At 32.4% G+C, this 23,138-nt stretch overlaps 1 pseudogene; it reads left to right on the forward strand.

Moving 5' to 3' along the window:
• Positions 1-490: 490 nt before the first annotated feature.
• On the forward strand, positions 491-11,676 carry LOC105205046 (annotated as a pseudogene).
• Positions 11,677-23,138: the final 11,462 nt, after the last annotated feature.

Below are 23,138 nucleotides of genomic sequence, written 5' to 3' on the forward strand. Positions count from 1 at the left end.
GATACTAATAATGTACTCTTATGTGCACCTCTTTCACCACCGACTTCCTAGATCGAGAGCATGCACATGCGAGACAGATCCTTGCAAGTGGCGCGTCCGAGCTGACACCACTCAATGTGCATGTTGCAATTGTGCATTGAGCTTTAACGGTCAGGCAAGACGCGCTTTTATGTAAGCGCGGATAAGCGGCCTGTGCATAACGCAACGCGACCAAAAGTCTCGGTCGATGGATATGCTAATTGCAAACTTTGCATCGGATACATTTTTTTAATATTATTTGTAAATTTCGATGCGCCGTGTATCTTACACATGAGTAGTCGTAAATCCCGCCACTTTTTTTATATGACAAAAATGCAAGGGTTTTTTTAAGTTTTTTTTTCAAGTATAAGAAAAGAAATATTTCATACTTAAAATTTTTTTTATAATAGTAAACAGTATGAAGTTTTTATTAGCCTAATTTATTTTCCTTAAACATAGTAAATAATACTTAATACATTAAATTTTCGATAGCTGCAGCGTATATACCGACTTTACCCCATGAAAAAACCGGAATCTCTCGTCCGTTCGTACGTGCGGTAGCGCACGTCTCACGCTCGGTTTTTATTCTTCTAGGCAATTTGGTACTCTATCCTATAGTCCTCTAAACCCGGGGTTTTCACGGCCATCTTTTGAATTAAAGATTTTATGGACTCAAATCAATCAGTCTGGCGCCCGATTATGATGCAATCGACAAGGACGTATAATAATAACGTCTGATCTCGTAGACCGGATTTACTTTCGCTTGACTCGACCTAGACATTATTCTTTAAATCTTCTTCGCCGAATACCTCCACCTAATCCAACGGTATGCGAAACCGGCATAACAATCTGTTGGTATAAATAGGCGGCTGCTGGACGCCGAGCTGGACTACTGTATCGTTTGTCAATGTGCTAACAGTGTGTTACGCAGTGCGCAATTCACGTGAGTTGGAAATTGTAAAAATTCACACGTAAATTATCATTATGCAAAAACATCCACTGTAGAATATTGGTTCAGAAAGCTGCTTTAGGTTTGGCATTTTCATTAGCCCTAATTTTATTATTGTTAAAAATGTTATATAACTGATAGTCAAGACTCCTGTTAGTTAGTTTGATTGCCAAGTCCGCATTCACAGTAGCAATTTATATCAAATCGGGGAAAAATACATTCCATATGTCGATACAAAAAATACACATACATAAATATTCAATGTATACGTGAAAAATTACACGTCAAAAAGTTGAACTTTTATTACAAATTATTTTTCCTTTTAGAGCAATGTTTTTATATTTCAAATAATTGTAATGCAAAAATTATATCGAAGACTCATATTTCATAGTAATTTTATATAAATACAAGCAAATATTTCTTTTAATTCGACAGTTTTCAAATGCTTTTCTTTCGTCCTCGATTAGACAACATTAAATTCGTCATATATGACTTATTTATAATATTAATCATCCAAACAAAAGAATAGATCTCGGTATTTTACAAGTTTATTCTATCGCTAACAGACAAGATGTTTGATTTTAAGAAATTTTTATTTTAATGTAGATTAAAAGATCTTTCAATATATTTTTGTATTTGTTCGGCATTTTCACGTTCAACATAATTCTATTTAGTATATTCTATATTCTATTTAGCATAATTCTAATTTTATTTAGTTCTACAAACTATGCAATGTATATACGCCATATGACATAAGATATAAAAAAGGAAAAGTAGCTAACTAATGTAAACTGAGTTGTAAAAGTTAACAACAGTAATCGAAAAAAATGATAACAATTTAACAGCTGCTTAATTTAATTAAAAATGTATTAAAATAATATATAAATATTAACAGAGCAATAATATCATTTTTGTGTTTTATTACTCATATTATAAATTTAAGAAATATACGTGGATAACTTGAATAATAAATTTTATAAATATGGTAAGAAGCTACTAATTCTACCATTCTTCCGTGGATTAATAGCTCATTAAACATTAAAAAATGTTTGCACTTTTTATCTCAAAAACATGGAACAACTTTTACGATTTGTCGCCTTTTCAATAGAGTACAATTCTTCAATGAGTCTTAACCCTTAAACACGTAAGTGGATCTGAGAGACCCCATATGAAGTTTCGAACGCTTGTTGTGTGAAAACGGAATGAGATAGGAGGTTCGGACCAAGACGTAAAAAAAATTTGAAATCTCCTCTTTCGATTGATATGGTTGATCAACTTTTTTGGTCAACTAGAATTCGAACGGCACGGCAGCAAAGTTTTGTTAGAGTCAATGCGACCCATATAGTGTGTAAGTGAAACTTTTTTTGTGAGTATTTTTCATAAGAAAGTTGGACAAAATACGTTTGAACAGGTCGATTCGCGAATGTTACTCACATATATTCTATCTAAAGTTGGAATATTATAGAATGTTCTAGAAAAGAGAGTTTTTCCGAAATATATCATGAAACACATCAATTTTCAATTTTAGACACGATTTAATCAAAAATACCTCATATTCGTCTTGTTACATAAGTACATTTTTTAATAAAAATGACAATATAATTTTTTTTTGAAAGTATAAATCTTTAGCTTTAAAACGTCGTATTGTAAAAGTCCTTAAAAGTTGTTTGTTGCAAAGATATAATTTTTTTTTAATGGATTTTTAGATGTCCAAAAATACCTTATATTCTCCATCTTACATAATTATACTTTTTAAAAGGAATGACTTTCCAAATTTTATTTTGAAAGTGTGACTCTTTAGCTTTAAAACGCTGTATTTGAAAGTCCTTAAAAATTTTTTGTTGCATAGATATGATTTTTTGAAGGAAAAGTGAATTTTTGACCAATTTCTCATTTTTGCTTAATGTTTTTTCCTTTATAACTTTACAATAAATTATTTTTCGGCAATGCCAATTATGCAATCACACTCCTGAGATTCTGAACTTTCATAAAAAAAATTGTTGAAAAATATTAATTGTAATCAAAGTTATAACTTCTCAAAGTTGGAAAAGTCTCTCAAACCTGAAAATATGTTTCCGTATTTTACAGGATCGGTGTGTTTAAGGGTTAATCACAAGCTATCAATAGACACATTACGATGAAATACGAGATTAAAAAAAAAAAACAGTAAAAAAGTACAATGGCCTCAATGGATTGCTGGTATCGGAGGTACGTATGTATTACTGTTGTACGTATGTATTATTTATATTAATATCAATAAAATACATTAACTATCATTGAATATATCAATTGAAAGAGGTCAAAGAAATTTTTAAACTATTATATATTGATATTTCTTTCATGTAAAGAAATTAATTGTCAGTTAAAATTGAAACAAAAGTAAATAACAAATAATCCGATTTTTAGTCAATCTTCTGCAGCTGCAAATGGGACTGATAGCGGTTTGGAGCTCACCGTACAACGCATATCTGACTTCATCTGAATCTCATATACCCATAACAATGGACGAAGCTTCGTGGATAGTTTCTTTATCAAACCTAGGCAGACTAATTGGCGCTATTTCTGGTTCTGTTGTCGTCAACTATCTCGGTATTAAAACAACGCTCTTCGTGACGAGTTTGCCAATAACTATCTGTTGGCTTTTTATAACTATGGCTAATCGAGTGGGATGGCTCTACGCAGCCAGGTTACTAGCTGGTATTAGCCTAGGAATGATGTACAGCTGCTACTCGCTTTATCTAGGCGAGATTGCGGATCCTACCATTCGCGGAGCACTAGTTGCCTTAGGTACGCTATTAGTGTTTATATGCATGTGAAAATTGTCTTGTTTTAATGAAACATTCTGAAAATATAGGAGCATTCAATATCGAGATATTTCAAAAAGATGGCTGACCAATGTTATCACTTCATTTCATTTTTAAATGATAAATTAAGATATTAGATAACGTTCGATGGTGTGGGATAACTACGGGAAAAATAGATTTTGTTATCTCAACAAAACAGCTACAATGTAATACTTTCGGCATGAAAGAGGTTAAACTTCACTATTGTAATCAGTTATTTGATGTTATATGAAAATTTGTTATTTAAAATTTTTATGGAGTAAATTTATTTATATAACAAAACATATGCTGCTACGGTAATTTAATTTGTTATCAAAGTGAAATAGAGAAACATATTTCTAATAAGTAGCATATTTTCCAGTTATAATAAAATAATTTTAACTAAAATAATTATTAGACATTATGGACAGCAAATAAAGTAATACTGCTAACAAATTCTTTCTGAAATACAGTAATTAACTGTAATATAATAGATAGCTACGTATACAATAGATATATTCTTATTTATAATTTGGAACTATGTAATTAGACTTTTGATTTATTAAATAAGATATAACAGGAAACAAAAAGCAAAAAACTTTAAAGTATTAAGCATAAAATCTCATTAATAATAAATAAATATATATATAAGTACTAACAAAAATTAATGTGTTTTTTGCAGCTGTAAGTGGATTGTCAGTAGGAAACCTAATGATGAGCATCATGGGAGCATATTTAAGTATGGCAATGAGCGCTACGATATGCTTCATCCTAAGCTTCCCAGTGATAATCGTTTTCAGTTGGTTGCCGGAATCGCCGCATCATTTTGTCAAGATCAAAGAAGAAAATAAAGTACGAACCTCAATACTCTGGTATCACCGCGATTGCGACGTGGAATCGGAATTGGAAACGCTGAAAGACTTTCTCGAAAAGAACAAGAGTTTGTCACTCGCGGACGTTGTGAAAGAATTCAAAATTCCGTATATCTGGAAAGCGCAAATACTCGTGACCATGCTCATTATATATCTTCAGATGTGCGGATTGAACAATGTGCTATTCTACATGGAAACTATTCTGTGAAACGCAAAAGTCACCGTCATAGAGCCATCGGTGATCGTAATCATCGTCACTGCTATTGGGATCATCGGTTGCATGCTTTCCATGTTTTTAATAGATAAATTCGGCAGACGGATTCTGATGATCGTCTCCAGTTTGGCCGTCACGATCTCACTAATATGCCTGGGAATACAATATCAGCTTCTCGATGCAGGATATGATGCTGACAATCTTCAGGGTCTACCAATTTTTTCGGTATTATTCTTTCAGTTATTTGTCTACATCGGTATCGTCTCAGTACCCAACACGGTGAGATCTTTCCGCCACATGTGAAGTGCGTAGCCGGCTGTTTCGCAAGCATCATCGGTGCGATATCGTCCTTCGTCTCCACGTCAACATATCAACCGTTACTCAATTTGATGACAGAAAAATATTTGTTCTATCTGTACGCTTTGCTAATTATAACTGCTATACCGTACACCTATTTTTACATGCCTGAGACTAAGGACAAGTCTCAGGCATGTAAAAATAGGTGTACGGTATAGTTATAATTAGCAAAGCGTACAGATAGAACAAATATTTTTCTGTCATCAAATTGAGTAACGGTTGATATGTTGACGTGGAGATGAAGGACGATATCGCACCGATGATGCTTGCGAAACAGCCGGCTACGCACTTCACATGTGGCGGAAAGATCTCACCTAAAACCGTGTTGGGTACTGAGACGATACCGATGTAGACAAATAACTGAAAGAATAATACCGAAAAAATTGGTAGACCGTTGCAGCAAATTCAAAAAAAATTGATCGGAAAATCTGAATCGAAATGTTGAGCTCAACTATATTGGTGATCCTGATAATCATTAATACATTTATAGGATCTACAGGAAATTCGTAGCGGAATTATAACTTGATTTCTTACATTTATGACGAGAGTATTTTCATAATACATCCGTCGGTGCTGAGTAATGTTGCAGTACCAATAATAATCTAACAAATAGCAATCACAATGAAATATTTTCACTTTGATTGAACAAAGCTGAATCATTTTGTCGGAGAATAAAAGTTGTACATTCATAAAAAGCATCTGACAAATATGTAATGATATTTATTTATTTCTATTCATTGTATATTATCTTTGCATTAAACTGTGAAAATAATTTAATTCGTTACTTTATTTATTATATATGTGTATTATTTAATTACTAAAGAATAGAGATAGTAATAGAGATAAGTACTAAAACACATGTTTATTTGCAAAACATCTAATTATAGTTTATATTTTTTTATGTCATTAAGTACGATTGATACAAAATTGAAAAGCAAGGTTTAATTAAAACCGCTGCGCTCCCGTAGATTGTCTATTTGTCTCTTTCTGATTTAATATAATTTAAAAAAAAAAATTTTTAATTAAATGTAGCACGTTTCTTATATTTCAATGTTTAATTATTAGACTATTGTAACCGATATTCTAAAATTTAATTTTTAAATTTAATATTCAAAATAAACCCCCCTCTTAAATCTTTTCTAATTGTCTGTCATAATTTCGCATACATGATAAATCTCACAGTTGACAAACGTCATCGACGACTATTAATTATATAATAAACATATGATTCTAACAGCTTCTATATTTCCTAGTTTTGCAACGGGCGTTACGCGCATTGTTTAAACCATGCACTTAAATCGCGTTGCTCAAGCAATAAATATAGTCTTTTATTTGAAACGATATCTGAAATAATCGGTCATCTTATGTAATAATATCAATTGACCTAAAACAGCACTGTTTTTTTCTCTACCACAAAACGCGTCAGATTTGTAACTTGTAAATAAAACGACATAAAGCACATTAAACCATGATTACAAATGACTTCGCTTTAACAAGATTGAAGTAACAGAAACAATGATAAAGTACTTGGATTTTAGATGGCGCAATTAGTACAAATGGTTTACGATGGTTATCGAGATCTGATGGATAACAAAAGCGATCCGAGAGTCAACGATTGGCTGATGATGAGCAACTCATTCCCTCCATTAGCGATCTGCTTGTCCTACGCATACTTCGTTAAAGTCTTGGGACCAAAACTGATGGAAAATCGAAAACCCTTCGATCTCAGAAGAGTGATGATGTGGTACAATTTCTGTCAAGTATTCATCTCTATTTGGCTATTTAAAGAAGTAAGTTGCCTAATGAATTCATACTTCATCTAAGAGAAACTCATCAAGATATTTTATCTTTTGTCTTGTGTTCGCAGGCTCTTTCAAGCTGGGGAGGACGATACTCCTTTAGGTATCAATCAGTGGATTACTCAAACAATCCGTATGCATTGCGTGTAGCACGAGATAGCTGGTGGTATTATATGTCAAAGTTCATCGAGCTCACAGACACAATCTTCTTTGTATTGAAGAAAAAGAATGATCACATTAGTACTCTCCATGTCATTCATCATGGTGTCATGCCCCTATCCGTTTGATTCGGAGTTAAATTTACCTCCGGTAAGTATACGATCGTTATCCTTAATTTAGAGAACATAATCGATTAATAAAATATAGATTCAAGATTGTGATTTGTATACAACAAATTAAATAGAAGATGGGCCAAAATGGTCATAGCAAGATCTTGGTGTTGAAATATTTCATATGCGGTGTTTATATACAGCTTAAAAATATTCCTGGCTGAGATAACATTTTTCGCAAATTTTTCACTTTCTTCAAGATAGGGGAAATTTTAGAGAAGCTAGTTAGCATCGGTATTATTAAAATTAATTTTTAATTTTAATTATATGATAATATTGTTTTCTCAAGTTTATTTTCAAAAGGTGCGTTTGAAACCGAAAAGTAACCGGCGCGCAGTATGAATGAATTTGGTAACTGTATTGGTCCATCTTCTATTTAATATGTTGAATACAACCGATCAATATCCATCGTCTCGAAATTCGAGTCTATATACGAAATTTTACATTATCATCATCGATATGAGAAATCACATTTAATTTTGCAAATGTGCATATATAAATTTAAATTTTGTGAAATTGATTTCACATTCACTTTAATTAAAAACCTTTTTTTCATTCTGTTCACTCTTAGACAGCTTAAAATATGCTTTTCATTTTCTTCAATAATATTATTTAATGTATAACCTCAGGATTTTTCCGTAAACGAATTTGAAATAAATTTTAAATAATATTCAATTCCGTTGATAAAGTTGATAAAACGCAGCTTCTCTTAATATTGATGATCTTCATATTTTGCAGGTGGTCACGCCACTTTCTTCAGTTTTGTGAACACTTTTGTACACATCATAATGTATTTGTATTATTTCCTGGCGGCATTGGGACCGAAAATACAACCATATCTGTGGTGGAAGAAATATCTGACCATTATGCAAATGGGCCAGTTCGTTCTCATAATGCTCCACGCGTTCCAATTGCTTTTCATCGATTGCAATTTCCCGAAAGTCTTCGTCTGGTGGATCGGCATCGCCGTTCTATTTCCTCCGAACTTCTATAACGAAGCATATATTAAAAAACAAAAGGAAGAACATGTCAGACAGACAAAAGAACGACCTGAAAAAAGAAGCTGAACGTGCACAAAGAAGATATCAAGGAGAACGAGAACGAAAAGGGCGTGATATACGCAAACCAGTGGTTTGTAAAGTGCTCTAAACCATGATAATTCGTAGTCGAATGCTTAACACACAATCGAAATCTTTTGGAATTGGAGATTTCTTGTTATTCGTTATAGCCTTGATTGTAGATGAAAACACGATTCTTGATTGTAGATGAAAACACGATTCTTAAGACCACTGTCTGAGATGTAACCAGTGGCCACAAAATGGCCATTTTACCTACGAATTATCATGGTTTAGAGAACAAAATGGCCATTTTGCCTACGAATTATCATGGTTTAGAGCACTTTGCAAACCACTGGTTTGCGTATATCACGCCCTTTTCGTTCTCGTTCTCTTTGAGATCTTCTTTGTGCACGTTCAGCTCCTTTTTTCAGGTCGTTCAGGTCGTTCTTTTGTCTGTCTGACATGTTCTTCATATCCTTTTGCTTTTTAATATACGCTTCGTTATAGAAGTTATGGAAGAGGAAATAGAACATTATGGCGTGCATACCGATCCACCAGACGAAGACTTTCGGAGAATTGCTCGTTTAGAGCACTTTGCTACGTTGCACCACAGTTGATATCCTTTTGCCGTGATCGAATAAAAATAGTTTAGTAAATAGACAAAAGATATTAAAAGACATGAAAAAGGAGGCGAAAAGGGCATTGACGACTACCGAAATTATTGAAAGTCTGATCTTGGTAGCGTTCCTTCTGGGTGTTTCTCGGCGAAGTCTTCTATGTGTAAGAAAATTTTTCTCGCGTTTTCTATGTATATTATATGTATGAACGGATGTATGTGTACGAATGTATATACTACTTCTTGTGAGTTTCTTAATTTATCAAGCGAAAACAGACTGGACAAAACCTCTGTGAAGTTAGCATCTCATTTTCAAAATTTTGAGATAATTTATAGAGTTCCGGCTCTTCCCCTAAGAGTTCTAGAGTTCCTGATAAATTTGGAAAAGAGTTCTGACCTTTAGACGTACAAAATAGGAAATTAAAAATTTGGGGTGTCAACTTCACATTTTTACAGTTCGAAAATTAACTGTAATTTTTTGTTCATGATATCTGAGTTTGAATCTAATATGACAGTAAGATTTAATTTGTTATAGTGTTAAAATTATTATGCTTACATGTAATTTGAAAAATCAGTAAATCTTATGAAAGCGTGAGAAAATGCTGTTAAAATGCTTTGAAATCGCTAATTAAAATACTAATGTATCACTGCGTATCTAATGGAAATATTAATATGTCCAAAAAAATATAAAATACATAATTAGTGCAGCTTTCTGCTTGCAATTTATCATTTGAAAAGATAGAACACTTAATATTCCATAGACATACGTATTAAGGTTAATGAAAAGATTAGAAGTATATGCGAAAATTTTTGTCTATCGAAAAAATTTTATATTCTTTGCAATGTTAGTTGCTAACAAAATTAGGTTTTTTGTTACGTAATTTTTACAGTATCTGTTATTTGTCTATCCAGTATATGCACAACAAGATATTCGGTCTTAAAGAATAAATAACTCTTGAAAAATTATATTATATTTTGTGTTCACTAATGGATTATTTTTCATGTTTATTTAACTCTTTCTGCTTTACGTAATAATATAGCGTCGGCGAATGTATTGGAGTTTATTTTTTTACATGGTTTCTTATAAAGGTAATCTTTCAATTTCCAAATTATTTGTAATACTAGTATTACAAATTGTATTACAATTTATAATACAATTTGTAATACTAGTATTACAAATAATTTATATATGTAAGAAATGTAATTAGAAATTGAAAGATTACCTTTATAAGAAACCATGTAAAAAAATAAACTCCAATATATTCGCCGACGCTATATTATTACGTAAAGCAGAAAGAGTTAAATAAACATGAAAAATAATCCATTAGTGAACACAAAATATAATATAATTTTTCAAGAGTTATTTATTCTTTAAGACCGAATATCTTGTTGTGCATATACTGGATAGACAAATAACAGATACTGTAAAAATTACGTAACAAAAAACCTAATTTTATTAGCAACTAACATTGCAAAGAATATAAAATTTTTTCGATAGACAAAAATTTTCGCATATACTTCTAATCTTTTCATTAACCTTAATACGTATGTCTATGGAATATTAAGTGTTCTATCTTTTCAAATGATAAATTGCAAGCAGAAAGCTGCACTAATTATGTATTTTATATTTTTTTGGACATATTAATATTTCCATTAGATACGCAGTGATACATTAGTATTTTAATTAGCGATTTCAAAGCATTTTAACAGCATTTTCTCACGCTTTCATAAGATTTACTGATTTTTCAAATTACATGTAAGCATAATAATTTTAACACTATAACAAATTAAATCTTACTGTCATATTAGATTCAAACTCAGATATCATGAACAAAAAATTACAGTTAATTTTCGAACTGTAAAAATGTGAAGTTGACACCCCAAATTTTTAATTTCCTATTTTGTACGTCTAAAGGTCAGAACTCTTTTCCAAATTTATCAGGAACTCTAGAACTCTTAGGGGAAGAGCCGGAACTCTATAAATTATCTAAAAATTTTGAAAATGAGATGCTAACTTCATAGAGGTTTTGTCCAGTCTGTTTTCGCTTGATAAATTAAGAAACTCACAAGAAGTAGTATATACATTCGTACACATACATCCGTTCATACATATAATATACATAGAAAACGCGAGAAAAATTTTCTTACACATAGAAGACTTCGCCGAGAAACACCCAGAAGGAACGCTACCAAGATCAGACTTTCAATAATTTCGGTAGTCGTCAATGCCCTTTTCGCCTCCTTTTTCATGTCTTTTAATATCTTTTGTCTATTTACTAAACTATTTTTATTCGATCACGGCAAAAGGATATCAACTGTGGTGCAACGTAGCAAAGTGCTCTAAACGAGCAATTCCCTGAAAGTCTTCGTCTTGTGGATCGGCATGCACGCCGTTATGTTCTATTTCCTCTTCCGTAACTTCTATATTAAAAAGCAAAAGGATATGAAGAACATGTCAGACAGACAAAAGAACGACCTGAACGACCTGAAAAAAGGAGCTGAACGTGCACAAAGAAGATCTCAAGGCCATTTTGTGGCCACTGGTTACATCTCAGACAGTGGTCTTAAGAATCGTTAATAATAAGAATTATTAATAATTATTTGGAGATTGTTAATTGTCAGAACTGTACGGAACTATCGTCAGGGGATTTAGAACTAATGTTTAAAATCTCGAACGAGCCGAGAACTTGTTCCAGAAGCATAGCATATCACTCTAGTATGAGTGATATGCTGATAATAATTGTTAATAATTATTTAGATACAGTTAATGGTCAGAACTATGTTTTAGAACTATAGAACTCGTCAGAAACTATAAAATTCATTGGTTTAAATTTTGAAAATGTTATATGATATGCTGACTTCGCACGAAGTTAGCATATCATTTCTCAACTTCAGTTTATTTATGCTAAATGACCAGAACTATTGTTATAACTTATCAGGAGCTATAGAACTTAGTTGTATGCAAAGGGAACTCCACTTTTTTTTTGATATGCTGACAATTGATATGCTAACTTCACATATATCATCTCACCTATATATGTGGAAAATCAGCTTTTTCGGAAGTTATTAATTAATTAGTTGATTAATATCGGAATCGACCGCAACTCTTCGGAAGGCGCTTTAATATGTTGAGAACTGTAGAAAAAATATTTTTTCGTACAAAGAACTCTTCGAAAAAGACCAGCATCTCACCTATATATGCGGAAAATCGGCTTTTTCGGAAGTTATTAATTTTTTGTTAATTAACTAATATCGAAATCGACCGCAACTCTTCGGAAAGCGCTTTAATACGTTAAGAACTATTGAAAAAATATTTTTTGGTACACAGAACTCTCGAATATACACCAGCGTCTCACCCATATGCGCAAATATACGACTTTCGCGGAAGATAACAATTTTTTTCTAATTAATAAATAATTGAATCAACCGGAAGTCTTCGGAAGGCGTTTAGATACGTTCAGAACTGGAAAAATATTTTTTTTGTATACGGAACTCTATTATGTAATATTAAAAAATAAATATTTTATTATAATTTCTTTTTTAATTAAATATACTATGTCAAATGCTAGAACTCTTTCTAGAACTCATCTAGAACTATAGTTCTTTTAAAATCTTACAAAAATTTAGTCTGGAAAATGACGCAGGACAAACTGAGACGCTGCGTGAACCTAGCGTCTCACTTTGTCCTATGCGTTTTTTCACTTTAAAGGCCAGAACTATTTGTTTTATCTATCTGGAACTGTAGAACTATTAAAAATGAACCCAGAACTGTCAATGTTTAGTGAGTTTCTATCAAATGATATGCCAGTTTCACGCGCACACATATATCTTATAAAATAAATTTATTATAACACGTATATATTTTTTGTATGTTTTATTACTTTTCAATTAATTTTGATAGAGAATTTTGTATCGTAGACAATAAAAAAATATGCAAAAACTTTCAAAAAATTTACAATAATTTGAAAAACTCAAATATTTTTAATAATAAAAACTTTAACTACAAATTTTGTTTGTATCTCTATTTCCTGGATAGTTTTTTTCTCTGAATTTCTCTTGTTCAATAATCCATTATTATTAATAAAAAAAATTTAATATTTGTTTTAATTTATATTGCCCATCTATTTTATAGATCTGATAAATTTGTGATATATTCATTCATAATGTTATTTCTCAATTGCTTCCTTACGGAATTATTTTTTATTTTACATGTACACGTTACATAAATCTCTAATGAAAATTGTTCATTACTTAAAAATTGAAAAAAATTTATAAAACTCACCGGACCGATGCGCAGCAGCGGAGTAGTAACAGAGCTACATGCATCTGTAAAATGCATATAAATCGAAATTATAAATCCAAATTACAATATATTATTCAAAAGGTGTGTGCCGTCGTTTTATATATAAGTAAGAATATAAAATCTTCTTGAAAGAATTCGATAATCTCAAACAGATATAATTTGCTTACATGAAGAAACAAATTTTCTTTACGTTAGCAAGAATGTCAATTTATAAAATACCTACAAGACTTTATATTCTTGCTTTTATATGGAACAATGAATTATTGTCGATTTAATACTAATTTTTTTAGGAAATGACCCGTCTTGGAAAAATAGTCATAAAAAGATTAATTTTAAAAAGAAGTTTTCCATCTTCTTCTAAGTAAACTTTTTCATAAAGTTTTCCTTTTTTCCAAGAGGAGTCATTTTTTTAAATTTACAGGTCATTTCTTAATGTTACCTAGAAAGTGTGTGCAAATTATAAAAAAATGACCCTGCTTGGAAAACTAGTTATGAAAAAATTCACTTAGAAGAAGACAAAAAGTCTCTCTTCAAAATTAATTTGTTTATGACATCTTATCTAAGTGAGATTTTTTTTAAATATTTTGCATACATCTTCTGAGCAACATTGGGAAGACATATGTAAAGTTTAAAAAAATAACTCCTCTTGGAAAATAAGTTGTGAAAAATTTCACATAGAAGAAGACGAAAAGTCTGTCTTTTCAAAATTAACTTGTTTATAATGTCCTTTCTAAGTGAGATTATTTCTTAATACTTTGCATACACTTTCTCGGTCATATTGAAAAGATACTTGTAAAGTTTAAAAAAAATAACTCCTCTTGAAAAACAAATTATAAAAAAATTCACTCAAAAAAAGACAAGAAATCTCTCTCTTCAAAATAAATTTGTTTATAACATCTTTTTTAACTAGAATTGTTTCTTAAAATTTTGCATAAACCTTCTGGGTAACATTGGGAAGATACCTGTAAAGTTTAAAAAAAAATAACCCCTTTTAAAAAAGAAGTTGTGGAAAAATTCACTTAGAAGAAAACGAGAAGTTTCTCTTTTTAAAATTAATTTGTTTATATCATCTTTTCTAAGTGGAATCATTTTTTAAAATTTTGTATAAACCTTCTGGGTAATTTTGAGAAGATACTTGTAAAGTTTAAAAAAATAAACCCTCTTGGAAAACAAGTCATGAAAAAATCACTTAGAAGATGACAAGAAGTCTCCTTCTTCAACATTAATTTGTCTATAACATCTTTTCTAAGTGGGATTATTTCTTAATACTTTGCATACACCTTCTAAGTAACATTGAGAAAATACTTGTAAAGTTTAAAAAAAATAACTTCTTGAAAAACAAATTATGAAAAAATTCACTTAGAAGAAAACAAAAAGTCTGTTTCTTCAAAATTAATTTGTTTATAACATCTTTTCCACGTGAAATTTTTTCTTAATACTTTGCATACATATTCTGAGTTACATTGGAAAGATACCTGTAAAGTTTAAAAAAATAACCCTCTTTTAAAAAAAAGTTGTGAAAAAATTCACTTAGAAGAAGACGAAAAGTTTCTCTCTTTAAAATTAATTTGTCTGTAACATCTTTTCTAAGCGGGATTATTTCTTGAAACGTTGCATACACCTTCTGGGTATCATTGGGCAAATACTTGTAAAGTATAAAAAAATAATCTTTTTTTAAAAAGAAGTTGTAAAAAAATTCACTTAAAAGAAAACAAGAAATTTCTCTTTCTAAAATTAATTTATTTATAACATCTTTTCTAAGTGGAATTATTTCATAATATATTGCATACACTTTCTGGGTAACATTGGGAAGATATTTGTAAAGTTTAAAAAAATAACCCCTTTTATAAAAGAAGTTGTGAAAAAATTCACTTAGAAGAAAACGAGAAATTTTTCTCTTCGAAATTAATTTATTCATAGCATCTTTTCTAAGTAAAATTATTTTTTAATACACTGCAAAAACCTTCTGGGTAACATTGAGAAGATACTTGTGAAGTTTAAAAAAATAACCCCTTTTTAAAAAAAAATTGTGAAAAAATTCACTCAGAAGAAGACGAGAAGTTACTCTCTTTAAAATTAATTTATCTGTAACATCTTTTCTAAGCAAGATTATTTCTTGAAACATTGCATATCCCTTCTGGGTAACATTGGACAGATACTTGTAAAGTATAAAAAAATAACCTTTTTTTAAAAAGAAGTTGTGAAAAAATTCACTTAAAAGAAAACAAGAAATTTCTCTCTTCAAAATTAATTTGTTCGTAACATTTTTTTCAAGTGGAATTATTTCTTATAATTTTGCATACACTTTTTGGATAACATTGGGAAGATATTTGTAAAGTTTAAAAAAATAACCCCTTTTATAAAAGAAGTTGTGAAAAAATTCACTTAGAAGAAAACGAGAAATTTTTCTCTCCAAAATTAATTTATTCGTAGCATCTTTTCTAAGTGGAATTATTTTTTAATACACTGCATACACCTTCTAGGTAACATTAAGAAGATACTTGTAAAGTTTAAAAAAATAACGCCTCTTGGAAAACAAGTTATGAAAAGATTCACTCAGAAGACGAGAAATTTCTCTCTTCGACATTAATTTGTTTATAATGTTTTTACAAGAGGTTATTTTTTTAAACTTTATAGGTAACTTCCTAATGTTACCCAGGTGTGTGTAAGGTGGTGAAGTTTTTTTCTGCAATTTCAAGCATTTATATATTTAACTTAAATGCATAAATATTTGAAACAAAGAAATTCAATCAAATTAACAAAATTTAGTCCAGCTTATAATTTTTTTCTAAAGAACGGATAATCTATAAATAATTTTACTTACCCAGGGTTGTTCCGCCGTTGCCTGATGCTCCTCCCGAGCCTCTGCCTCCTCCCAGATTCCGTCAATGGAGCATAACACAAAACTCGCGAGTCTCGCGAACGAAAGATCAATTACGATCACGTACTAATTATCACAGCAACTCGCGACACTTTGTTAACGGAACTATCAATGAAGCGATCTCATCACGTAGCAAAAGGGACACACGATCACGCGAGGTTATGATCCGTAGATCGATATACCGTCGGGACGTCTATTTCATTGTCGAACACGAAAACTCGGCACTGCGCCGGCAAAAGAAAAATCATTTGATGATAACACGGGAGTTGGTGCGCGATGTTTCGGCCAGACGAAGCTCGCGGTTATTCGCGGAATCTCTTTTACGCCGTCCCGCAAGAACAAGAACGCCCGCGTACGAACGGCATGAACGTAGCAGCGGACAGAATTCGCGGCGAGAGAGGCTCGACATCGCCATCTTCTCGCCATGACGCGCCATCTCCGCAAGAGAGTGTGAAAAAGATCTATCGCGCACATAGCCATCTCAGGACGATGGCTATTTCATACGCATATTCACGACACTGATGTACGATGCACACAAAAACGCTGTACATGTAAGGAGAATCGGGCACGAAACAACAGAGCGTACGTAGCGGACGAACGACGCAGCGAAATAAACACGGCGCTCCCCCGCGCTAACCTACACTCGCCTTCGTCGTCCGGCGCACGGCGAAGAGTCAATACACAACAATCGTTTCACTCCGTATCACCGTACATAACACTCGCGACCTGTAGCTGCGATAGACACCCGGCGAACTGGAGCGGACCAGCGGTCCGCATCCACCGAAATGCGCAGCGTAATTGTGACGTCACTGCCATCGCCGCCGCCGCCCCGCCATCGCCGCTGCCGGCCCGTCGACTGCTGTCCCGTCGTCGCTCGGCATACGCATATCGCGACGACTCCTCTTCGCACAATTGTCGCTCGTGCGTCGGAATCGAGAATCGAGATTCCTGCGGATCTACCTACCGCGACGAAACGAGACGAAACCGATTCGGACACACGTGCGACAATCGTGCAATGAGGAGTCGTCGCGATCTGCGTACTTCGGCGGCCGACGGGGACGAGCGACGACGGGCCAGCAGTCGACGGGACAGCAGTCGACGGATCGGCAGCGGCGAAGATGGCGGCGTCACAACTGCGCTACGCCATTTCGGTGGATGCGGACCGCTCCAGCTCCGATCACGCCGCGTGTCTATCGCAGCTACAGTTCGTGAGTGATATGTACGGTGATACGGAGTCAAATGATCGTTGTGTGTTGACTCTCCGCCGTACGCCGGGCGACGAAGGCGAGTGTAGGTTAGCGCGGGGGAGCGCCGTGTTTATTTCGCTGCGTCGTTCGTCCGCTACGTACGCTCTGTTGTTTCGTGCCCGATTCTCCTTACATGTACAGTGTCTTCGTGTGCAGCGTACATCAGTGTCGTGAATATGCGTACGAAATAGCCATCGTCCGCAGATGGCTACGCGCACGTTAGATCTTTTTCACGCTTTCTCGCGGAGATGGCGTCATGACGAGAAGATGGCGATGTCGAGCCTCTTTCGCCGCGAATTCTGTCCGCTGCTACGTTCATGCCGTTCGTACGCGGGCATTCTTGTTGTTACGGTACGGCGTAAAAGTGATTCTGCGAATAACCGCGTGATTTGTCCAGACAAAGCATCGCGCACCAACTCTCGTGTTATCGAATGAATTTTCTTTTGTCGGCGCAGTGCCGAGATTTCGTGTGCGACAATGAAATAAACGTTCCGACGGTATATCGATTTACGCATTCTGGATCATAACCTCGCGTGATCGTGTGTCTCTTTTGATACGTGATGATGTCGCTTTGTCGATAGTTTCGTTAACAAGTGTCGCGAGTTGCTGTGATAATTAGTACGTGATCGTAATTGATCTTTCGTTCGCGAGAATCGCGAGTTTTGTGTTGTGCTCCATTAACGGGATCTGGGAGGAGGCAGAGGCTCGGGAGGAGCATCAGGCAACGGCGGAACAACCCTGTGGGTAAGTAAAATTATTTATAGATTACCCGTATTTAGAAAAAAATTATAAGCTCGACTAAATTTTGTCAACTTGATTGAATTTCTTTGTTTCAAATATTTATGCATTTAAGTTAAATATATAAATGCTTGAAATTGCAGAAAAAAACTTAACCACCTTACACCTGGGTAACATTAAGAAGTTACCTATAAAGTTTAAAAAAATAACCTCTTGTAAAAACATTATAAACAAATTAATGTCGAAGAGAGAAATTTCTCGTCTTCTGAGTGAATCTTTTCATAACTTGTTTTCCAAGAGGCGTTATTTTTTTAAACTTTACAAGTATCTTCTCAATGTTACCTAGAAGGTGTATGCAGTGCATTAAAAAATAATTTCACTTAGAAAAGATGCTATGAAAAAATTAATTTCGGAGAGAAAAATTTCTCGTTTTCTTCTAAGTGAATTTTCTCACAACTTCTTTTTAAAAAAAGGTTATTTTTTTATACTTTACAAGTATCTGCCCAATGTTACCCAGAAGAGATATGCAACGTTTCAAGAAATAATCTCGCTTAGAAAAGATGTTATAGATAAATTAATTTTAAAGAGAGAAACTTCTTCTAAGTGAATTTTTTCACAATTTTTTTGTAAAAAGGGGTTATTTTTTTAAACTTTACAAGTATCTTCTCAATGTTACCCAGAAGGTGTATGCAGTGTATTAAAAAATAATTCCACTTAGAAAAGATGCTATGAATAAATTAATTTCAGAGAGAAAAATTTCTTGTTTTCTTCTAAGTAAATTTTTTCACAACTTCTTTTATAAAAGGGGTTATTTTTTAAAACTTTACGAATATCTTCCCAATGTTACCCAGAAGATGTATGCAATGTATTATGAAATAATTCCACTTAGAAAAGATGTTATAAATAAATTAATTTTAGAAAGAGAAATTTCTTGTTTTCTTTTATAAAATTTTGGACATTACTAGACAGTGGTGTACACAATTTTGATCAGCAATTTTCCCCTCGCTTTTTCCCAAGAGTAATTATTTTTTTAAACTTTACAGGTAACTTTACACGTAACTAATGTTACTCAGAAGGTGTGTGCAAAAAATGGCCCCTCTTAAAAAACAAGTTATAAAACAATTCACTCAGAAAAAAACGAGAAGTCTCTCTCTTCAAAGTTAACTTGTTTATAACATCTTTACTAAGTGGGATAATTTTTCAAAACTTTGCATACACGTTCTGGGTAACATTGGAAAAATATTTGTAAAATTTAAAAAAATAACTCTTCTTGGAAAACAAATTATAAAAAAATTCACTTAGAAGAAAACAAAAAGTCTGTCTCTTCAAAATTAATTTGTTTATAACATTTTTTCTACGTGGAATTTTTTCTTAATACTTTGCATACATATTCTAAGTTACATTAGAAAGATACCTGTAAAGTTTAAAAAAATAAGCCCTCTTAGAAAACAAATCATGAAAAAATTCACTTAGAAGAAAACGAGAAGTTTTTCTCTTCAAAATTAATTTGTCTATAACATTTTTCCTAAGTGGAATTATTTCTTGAAACGTTGCATACACCTTCTGGATAACATTGGGAAGATATTTGTAAAATTTAAAAAAACAACCCCTTTAAAAAAAAGTTGTGAAAAAATTCACTTAAAAGAAGACGAGAAGGTTCTCTCTTTAAAATTAATTTGTCTGTAACATCTTTTCTAAGCAAGATTATTTCTTGAAACGTTACATATCCCTTCTGGCTAACATTGGGCAGATACTTGAAAAGTATAAAAAAATAACCTTTTTTTAAAAAAAAGTTGTGAAAAAATTCACTTAAAACAAGAAATTTTTCTCTTCAAAATTAATTTATTCGTAACATTTTTTCTAAGTGGAATTATTTCTTATAATTTTGCATACACTTTTTGGGTAACATTGGGAAAATATTTGTAAAGTTTAAAAAAATAACCCCTTTTATAAAAGAAGTTGTGAAAAAATTCACTTAGAAGAAAACGAGAAATTTTTCTCTCCAAAATTAATTTATAAATAATGTTCCAGTAATGCCAAAGTAATACCCAGTAATTTTTGTGTAGTAATTCTTACAATCGATACACCTACTGCCCTTAGCGGTTTTTCTCTTGGGAAAAAGATTATGAAGAAATTCACTTAGAAAATGAAAAATCTCTTCGAAATTAATTTGTTTATGACTATTTTTCTAAGACAAGTCATTTCCTAGAAATTATGCTCACACGTTCTGAATAATATATTATAATATGGATTTTTAATTTGAAATTATATGCATTTTACAGATGAATGTAGCTGTGTTACTACTCCGCTGCTGCGCATCGGTCCGGTGAGTTTTATAAATTTTCTTCAATTTTTAAGTAATGATTCTTTGAAAAATTTTTATTTGGAGATTTATGTAACGTGTACATATAAAATAAAAAATATCCAAAAGAAATCAAGTAATTGAGAAAGAACATTATAAATGAATATATCGCAAATTTATCAGATTAGCGAAATAGATGGACTATAGGTTAAAACTAATACTAAATTCTTTTTATTAATAATAATGAATTATTGAACAAAAAATTCAGAGAAAGAAATAGTAGGGAAATATAGATACAAACAAAATTTACACACAAAATTTTTATTATTAAAATATCTGAGTTTTTGCAAATTATTTAAAAGTATCTGAAAGTTTTTGCATATTTTTTTAGTGTTTATGATTCAAGATTCTCTATCAAAATTAATTGGAAAGTAATAAAACACAGAAAATACATACGCGTGTGCTTATAATAAATTTATTTTATAAGATATACATAAAAATGTAGAAAGAAATTGTGTTTTATAAATTCTTTTTATGATTTGTATATGCACAGTGTATATCACAGTAATTGCATAATAATATATATTAAAGATTAGTTAAAGTCATATATTCTACAACCAAAATATCTATTAATGTGTAATAAATTCTGAGTTATAAGAGGTCAAAATTGTCCAATAGTATCGCATATATTGTACGTTCTGAAGCATATTATAACGTACACGCGTATTGATCTGTCATCTGTTATTGGCTTTTCGACAGTTCCGATAATATTGATTTCCAGCTCGATTTCCCTTTTTTTTATTTTCTATTTTTAAACATTACATATATTACAGCGTTTGATATCGGCAAATTGATACCTCTCATAAGTTGGCAGGATTAAATCAGCAGAATCAAATGCGATTTATCAGGAAATTTAGTACTATTTTGTATAAAAAAAAAAAATTATAATTTTGTATCTCAGGTCATTTATTAAAAAATCGTGGCACTGCCAACTTCATATTAAGTTAGCAGGACCAGAAAAAAATATATAATTAAAAAATACAACGTATATAGTTAGCGCTGAATTTTTACTAATTTGTACCACCCAAATAAATCAAAATATTTCCATTAACTTCTTAAAACAACCCCTACTTCGTAATAATAGGACATTTCTCTTTTGATTTTTTCAGAATTTTTTATATTATAAAATATTATATAAAATATATAAATTAATTATATGAAATAATCTGCAATTTTCGAGACTTACATTATAACTTTTGAGTTTAAATTAAATTAAATTTTGTGAATTTATTACGAGATTTATTACCTATTTACAAAATAGTGAAAAAAAATGCAGTAAGAATGTATGTTTATTAATCTAACTCCGCACAATCAAATGCGACTCATACAATAATTATTTGCTATTTTTTTTTGCTAATATTTTGCTCTATTTACGAATTTTTTGTTCCAGCCGTTTCGCTAAAAACAAGTACTGTATTCGCATAAGATTAAAGTTAGTGCAGCCATTGCTTTTAGCGAAACTGCTGGAGTAAAAAAATTGTAAATAGAGTAAAAAATTAGCAAAAAGTTAGCAAATAATTCTTGTACGAGTCGCGTTTGATTGTGCAAAAATGGCTGTGCCAGCTTAACAAACGTGAGCTTTATTGCCATTTAATATATTTTAAATTATCAATTAAGAAATTTAAATTTAAATTTAAAAACCTTTTAAAAAAATACTTTCATCAAAATTATTATATAATCATGCCCTTTTTTACTAGATTCTTCATGCAATTCTCTCTTTTTTGACGAGGTCGTTCGATATGAAGTTATTAATCTGTGATGTCAAACGCCCACGAGCAACGAGATTTAATCTGAATCCTCCTTCATCAAACAGTTCGCCCACGTGACACGAATCGATCTTACGAAGTGACCCTTTCATTGACAAAACGGGTTTTCGTATCAAATACGTCGCGCCTGACGTAAGTCGATGTTTACGACCAGCACGTGAGAAACGCGAGATGCAGCGGTGTCAGTTGCGCAGCGTGCGCATCGCGCGATGCACTACTCGTCGCGGCGTCGTCTCTTCGTCTCTCGTTTCTTTTCGCTCTAAAATCGCGCATCCGTTTTTTTCCGAAGAAAGATCAACTGGAGTACAATATATCATCTTTAATCGCGATACATCCGCAATTTAAAACGACACTGATCGTAACACGCTTTAAAAAAGTAACAGCAATTTTAATCGATCAATATAATTACAATGTCTCGTGCGTAAAAAGTCTCAAGAATCGCGAGAATAATTTTCAACGAAAACGGAGTTAAAAGTGCAATTGCCGAAAAATGAATCGTTACTTCTTCTTAAAGTGAAACTTGTTGAAAGTAAGATCTAATTTCGGCTTCGAATTTCGGTAACGCGCGTTCCAATCGATTCAGCCGATCGCGTTGCATCGCGGCGAATCGTCGCAATCTGCATCCTATGCAGATTATTACGCGTGCGAGGTTTATTTTGCGTGGCGCGATAACAGCGAGACGACGACGATGACGACGAGCGCGCTGTCGTAAAGGCCGACGAGCGCGCGATGCCCGCGCGTTGAAGCCACCGGCGCGACAGTGATGTAACGGTGGAAAATAAAGCGGTGACTCGCCAGTATGGATAT

The sequence above is a fragment of the Solenopsis invicta genome, chromosome 14, assembly GCF_016802725.1.
Source record: "Solenopsis invicta isolate M01_SB chromosome 14, UNIL_Sinv_3.0, whole genome shotgun sequence".
NCBI classification, from domain to species: Eukaryota; Metazoa; Arthropoda; class Insecta; order Hymenoptera; family Formicidae; genus Solenopsis; species Solenopsis invicta.